We start from the raw sequence: 7,034 nt of genomic DNA, 5'->3' as shown, positions 1-7,034 counted from the left end.
AGAAAAGGCCCAGTGTGGAACTCTGAAAAAGGCTAAACCCCGGAGGCCCTCTCTATTATCATATTGTTTTTGTTTGGGATGTTTATACTAAGATGAGAGAAAGCAAATTGACAATGGCTAACAATGGTTGTATTGCATTTCTTTAAATGATGTTTACTATATTAATTCCAAGGGCAGCCCTGAACCAGCTCATAGTTTCCCTGTGAGCTGTTCCCCAAAAACACAGCTTTTGGTTTCCATAGCATGCCAACTCCAAACCTGATATCCAAACAAGGTCAGAGTCACCAGATTGTGAGCTAGTGTTGCGAACCTGCGTGTTAAGTCGCTTCAATTGTGTCCGACTCTTTGCGACCCTATGGACTCTGGCTCACCAGGCTCCTCTTTGCATGGGATTCTCCAGGCAAGAGTGGAGTGTGTTGCCATCCCCTTCTCCAGGGGATCGTCCCAGCCCAGAGACAGAACCTGTGTCTCTTGCAGCTCCTGCTTTGAAGACGAATTCTTTACTGCTGAGTCACTGCAGAAGCGGGTGAGCTAGTGTTAGGACAAAACAAATCCTGCAAGTCTTGTTTTAACTATAAAATACAGATAAATTCACAGTAAATTTAATTTAATAATAAACTCAGAACAATAAAGACAAACTTTAAAGACCATTTGACTGTTTTTTCTTCTCTAGAATCTTAAAACTGTAAGTATACTATCCAATCATTTCTGCTGTCTTCAATGTGTCTACTATATTGTAACTATACCTTGTAATGAACTGAAAGAAATTTCTCGTGTTCTCCCTAGTGAATTTTGACTGAAGATAATGGATCTGGAGACAGTGGTCCCAAGAGCCACCTCAAAGGACCATGGAGAAGAATAGCATCATATCCACAGAACATAATCATAAATCCAGGTAGGTAATACAGAGACTACAATTTGAAACCTGCAGAGATAGAGAAATAAAACGAGACAGTACTTTTATGGGAAAAAAATGTAGGGAGACTTGAGAATAGTTCTATTGATGTAGCAGTTGGTGGGTGTGGCAACTTACTTTTAAAGATCCTCTAAGTTAATGCATGTGGGTGAGCCAGCATGGCTCTAAAAGAGGGAAACAGGATAGGCTCAAATTTTGACCTGAAAAATATGTGATATCCTGAGGAAATGTATTAAAAGAAGTCTAAGAAGAGAAGAGCAAAAGTGTGTAACAAACAACTTTCCCAGATAAAATGTCTGATATAATTACCACTTGGATGGGATGAGGGGAAACTTGTTTTGAAAATTGGAATTTCATCGTGGCATGGACCAACACTTGTGAGAGTGCTCTGGAGGGTCATCATCTTTCAGGACCCACAGAGATAATGACAGTAATGGCTTCCACCAAGATGATGGTTTTCTCCATTCATGATACTAACCAATATGGAGATTCCATAATCCTCAAATGATAGCCATAAGAAGCCACAAAGAGGTTAAAGACAGTGGTAGGATAACCAGAAAACTCTGCCCAAGGATGGTTGGTGAGTCAAGAAGCAGGAAAATGATTAGGGAGCCTTTCACTTCAAAGTTGTTAGTTCGGATACAGCCAGCATTTTTAAGCTTAACTAAATCACTTAAATTTAGAAGAGATAATATAGGACAGAAATAAATCTAAATGATACCCTTGGTATCTTTACTTTAAAAAAGTTATTTAATGAAAATATCTAGTGAGTTCAATACACTGATCTTCACTGAAGAAAAAAGTGATAAAAAGCTTTCAAACAAAATGCAAATAAAATTAAAGGTGTATATTTTACATAAAGACTCTGAAAATTGTTGAGGAAATATTCAGTTGGACTCTGCAAGTTGCTGATATCAGAAAGATTACAACATGAGTTAATGGAAAGCACTGTAAGTTGATAATCAAACCCTTGGGCTCTGACCTGTGTTTGATGTTGATGTAAGCATTTGTGATCTCAATTTTTAAAACATTTGGCAAATGGAAAAATGAGAGAATCTTCTGTATAAGGTTGTGGTATTAAATGAAATAATACATGCAGAGCACTTCACACAGAGTATTCAATAAGTTTGTTATTTATTTATTTGGCTGTATTGTGTCTTAGTTGCAGCACACAAGCTCTTCCATCTTCATCATGGCATGCCGGATCTTTAGTTGCAGAATTCTGAATCTTCAGTTCTGTCGTGCGAACTCTTAGTTGCAGCATGTGGAACCTAATTCCCTGAACAGGAATAGAACGCAGGCTCCTCCATTGGAAGCACTGAGTTTAGCCACTGGACTACCAGGGAAGTCTCAACATTTTATTATTATTGTTGTTGTTGTTGTTGTCTTGAAGAAGTCCACAGTCTAATGAGAGATAATTATCATGTGTAATTCAGATTACAGCTTTCGAAATCCTACTTATGTAATGCCTACAACTTGAAAGATACTAATGAAGGCACTGGGGAATTCAGCTGAGAATCAAAAAAAGATAAAATCCTGTCCTCATGGTATAAGTTGGTTTGGACCCTTCAGGAGCAGATGCTGAGGCCTGTCTGAGGATGAAAGAGGTTAATGTGTGTGTATGTGAGGGTGTAAGAAGTGTGGTGTAATGCCTGTGAAATCAAAGGACAGAGGAAGCAGAACTGTCAAGAAAGCTTTGAGACTGTGTGTATGACACTGGTGAAAGGAAAGAGGTGAGGAAGCAGAACTGGGCAGAGAGAGCACTAGACTGTGACGCATGTGTGACAGGTCTCGGTCAATACAGTGGGAGTTGCAGCGCAAAGGGAGACGATCAGCTAACTGCACTCCTCAGAGCTGAATATGTTCTGTCTAGAAGGGGAATCTGAGCGGTGCATCTCCGTGGATACCACATTTCACTCTGGGCCACATGGATTCACCTCTCCCTACATGTGGTAGGTGGTGGCTCCTCCAGAGTGCCAGTTTTTCTTTTCTTTCTTAAATAATTAGTTATTTGGTTGTGATGAGTCTCAGTTACAGCGTGTGAACTCTTAATTGCTTGTATCCCGAACTATATTGTATGGGATCTAGTTCCCTGACCAGCAATTGAACCCTTGATGTGAGCATTGGACCCCTGCATTGGATGCATAGAGTCTTAGCCACTGGATCACCAGGGAAGTCCCTAGTTGATCTCTTTTTGAGCATAAATTTGGAACAGAGAGATAAGTAGAACCAATGATAATTCTGTCACTGCAGTTCTTATGGTTGCAACTGTTACTCTTTTCCTTACTTTTCTACTCTCCATTATCAATTCCTCCCATCCTCAGCTATCATCTCTGCTAGCCTTGGAGGTTTATCTAGTGACATAACTCAAACTCTCTTTCCAGGAGTCTGAGTCTGGTAATCTCATTTTTCTCACTCAAAATTAGATAAGGGGTTGCCAAGAGGTACCAAAGGCTGTCACCTTGATTCCATATATTTTCCTCCTGCTCCTCAAAGGAGAGTGACTCCTCTTCCTATCTGTTGATCCCTGAGCACTCAGAAGGTCCATATGGCACCAAAGCTTGCAGTTCAGTAAGACCTTTGCTGTCTTTGAAGTGCAACAACTCAAAGTATTGCATGCTAATTTTGGTTTCCAAATTTTTCTGCTCTCCCACGGATGGAGATAAGAAGTTCTTGCCTTCACATTACATTTTATGTCATGTGTAACCTGCTTGAATTTTTTATTATTCTTTTTTTCACTGCAACATCTTTGCAACTTAATAATCAGTCAATTTCTTTGTCCTTCAGTGTGTTTCATCCTTCATAGTTATGAAAAGTATGCATCATTATCCTACCCAGGGTAATTCCTTCCACTAGAATATCCTTCCTACTCTCCACCAGTGAGTTTTCGCACCACTTTTTACAGGAACTATGTCTCACATACTACTCGGGATGGCAAGCGATCCACTCCTCAGATTCCAATCCCACTTACCAGGTGTTCAGAACACTCTTAGCGACTGCCTTTCTAGATCCTCTAGAAAGGTGATCCTGAAATTGAGTTCAAAGTGCAAGAGGGTGGTGGTTGTTGTTGTTGGGTTTTGGAGAAGGAGGGTAGTAACTCCTATGAAATATAAAGGGGGAAAATCAAAATGGTTCTGAGAAAAACTTTAGGCCATAATACTGATCTGTGTGTGTGTGCTAAGTCACTTACAGTTGTGTCTGACTCTGTGTGACCCCCATGGACTGTAGCCTGCCAGGCTTCTCTGTCCATGGGATTCTCCAGGCAAGAGTACTGGAGTGGGTTGCCATGCCCTTCTCCAGGGGATTTTCCCAACCCCGGGATCAAACCTGTGTCTCTACATCTCTTGCATTGGCAGGTGGGTTCTTTACCATGAGCGCTACCCAGGAAGCCCACTGATCTGACATCTATGAAAAGAGAAGAGGAATGAGGGCTGCACAAGAAGAACTTCAAACTATGACGTAGAGCTGACAAAAGCTCAGCAAACACAATAGGGAGTTCTGAAACAAATAATTGTCTATTGAAGAAGTCCCTCATTGGGCAGAAATGGCCAAGCCCTAGTATTCCTTAAATGCTGAGGCAGGGCAGAAAGAGTATGGCCTCAGCTCGAATGCTACAGTGGATCCCTAAGGCATTGCTTTTGGATGATGTTGGCTAATTGCAATCCCTACAGTTGAAAGAGAAATCTAAGCAGTTCATTTCTATGGTTGCCACTTGGAGTTCATATTCTAATGAGGGAAACGGAAAATAAAACAAGTGACAAAGAAGATATATACTGTGTCAGATATTTTGTGTACAATGGACACAGGTAAAACAAGGTGAGAAGGTTAGAGAGTACAACTTGGGGCAAGGGGGCGGGTACTCGTTTATATAGGGGGGTCAGGGAGCGCTTCTTGATGAGCTGGCATTACCCAGTGACCTGAAGGAAGAGATGGGGTGAGCTATGCAGATGTCTGAGAGAAGAGGATTGCAGTCAGAGGCAACAGAAATGCATAGGCACTGAGGCAGATTGTGTGTCTGGATGTTTGAGGAGCAGCAAAGAGACTGGTATAGCTAACAGTGTGAGGGAAGGGGGAAATAACAAAAGATGAGTTCTTATAGGCGTTGGGCTGAGACAATAGTATATCCTGTAAAATAATGCCTTTTAAGACACAGTGATGACTTTTACCCTGAGAGAGATAGAACATTACTCAGTGTCTCCACTTGACTGGCTAATAAATACATTAAATTTAAGATGTTCAAAGCTCATCCCCTGATCTTCACCCTCCCCCAGATCTGCTTTTCCCGGAGTCTTTTTCATTTCAGTTACCACAGCACTTTTAGTTGTTCCGGTTAAAATCTTGGGTTCACCCTTGACTCTCTTCTTTCCTTCATATTCCACATACAGTCCTTCAGCAAATCCTGTTGAATTTTATTCAGAATATATCCTGAATATAGCGACTGCACATTGGAGTGACCACTACTAACCTGGGCTATTACGAGAATCTCTGATCAGGTCTCCCAGTTTCCTTCTTGTTCCCTGTAGAATTTATCCTCAACAAATTATCCAAAGGGCTATTCTTTTAAACAGTAAGGAAATCTTGAAAGGCTCTATCAGATACCCACTTTACTCAAAGTAGAAGCAAAGGTCCTTAAATAATTAAAAAGGTCCTACATGATCCAGCCCTTCCTCATACTACCACGCTGACCTCATCTACTTTTCTTCCTTCCCTAGATTCTGTCTAGTGGCCTCTGGGATGTTCCTCCAATACCCTAGGCACCCTTCTACCTTATTGTCTGAAATGTCAGTTCTCTCACTTAAGTACCTGCCTAGTACCTTCAAGTATTTATACACTTACCACCCTCAACACAGTAAAGAAAATTTTTTGCATTTCCTATCTTGTTCACTGATGTATTCCAGATCCTTAGATCAGTACCACAAGGATCAGGCACATCTCAGGCTTTCAATAAAATTTTTTTGGAAAACATTGTATATAAATTTAGTATACAGTAAGGTTTAGCATACAATAAATTGACAGATTATAATTTGTATGTACTGATTCAATTAGTACATCTGTATATATTAATATATTTAATTTCATTTTCTTAGTAAGTAGGAGTGTCTTAGAATATATCACATTGAACCAACTTAAATTGCCCACATTTTTAGATAGGTTAAAAATTGTTTGACTTCTGTCAGTTACATATGTTTCAACTTAATACTAATATTTCCTCATATCATAAATGAATACTACAGTGGAAAAAACTGAAAATATATTAAATTGCAAAGCTACCCATATAGTGTTAATCTCCAAATATACAGAACTTATGGACTTAAGGATGAGTGTCAAACTCCTAACATTTCTTACAAAGGAAAGTCACTATTAAAAATAATGTGTAAAAATACAGTATAGGAAATGGGGGAAAAAGGAAATTATTTGGGGGTAGTATTTTATAGCATCCTGAGGGATATTTTTGCCTTCACACCTCTCTAATTTTCCACATGTTTTTCAAAAAGAAGTGAAGAAGTTGGAGAGCATTCAAACAACAACCAATGTAAGAACTAGTATAATCAAAAATCTGGAAAATAGATTTATTCCAATGACTAACTGAAATGGAATTGCTTCCTACGAAGTGGAACAACCTGAGGGAAAAAATAATAACTGATTTTAAGCAGTCTTTATATATATTTTTAAAATAGAGATATCTATCATTTAATAAAGCATGCTACTATAATAAAGAGAGCTGAGATACACTGAAAGTGTATTTTTTTCTCACCTATCAATCTATATTTCAGAGGTTCAGCTCTACTTCACTGAATCATTTGAAGTCCCAGTTTTCTGTTGCTTTGCCATCTTCTAGGTCAGGAGTCAGCAAACTACAGCCTGAGAATCAAATTCTACTTTTGTAAATAAAATTCTACTAGACCTCAGCTACCCCATTCATTTACATGTTATCTATGGTGGTTTTCACCCTATAATGGTAGAGTTAAGTAGTATGACAGAGATCACCAAAGCCTAAAATATATACTATCTGGCCTTCTAGAGAAAAAGTTTCCCAACCTCTGTCATAGGGTGATGTTCTTGTCTGTATGGCCAACACTAGTTCATGATCAAAGCACCCTATTCTAGGCTGTGGGAA

General features: G+C 39.4%; 1 long non-coding RNA gene across 1 annotated transcript; it reads right to left on the bottom strand.

The window, feature by feature from the left end:
• Positions 1-2,039: 2,039 nt before the first annotated feature.
• Positions 2,040-6,752, bottom strand: LOC122673826. Its single transcript, XR_006334838.1, has 3 exons — positions 6,672-6,752; positions 5,224-5,315; positions 2,040-2,320 (listed from the first exon to the last, which is right to left on the bottom strand). It is a non-coding gene; the product is annotated as an uncharacterized LOC122673826 (long non-coding RNA).
• Between the last annotated feature and the right edge of the window lie 282 nt (positions 6,753-7,034).

The sequence above is a fragment of the Cervus elaphus genome, chromosome 18, assembly GCF_910594005.1.
Source record: "Cervus elaphus chromosome 18, mCerEla1.1, whole genome shotgun sequence".
In the NCBI taxonomy this organism is placed as follows: domain Eukaryota; kingdom Metazoa; phylum Chordata; class Mammalia; order Artiodactyla; family Cervidae; genus Cervus; species Cervus elaphus.
Note: the sequence above shows the minus strand (reverse complement) of the source record. Positions and strands in the feature narration are given on the sequence as shown.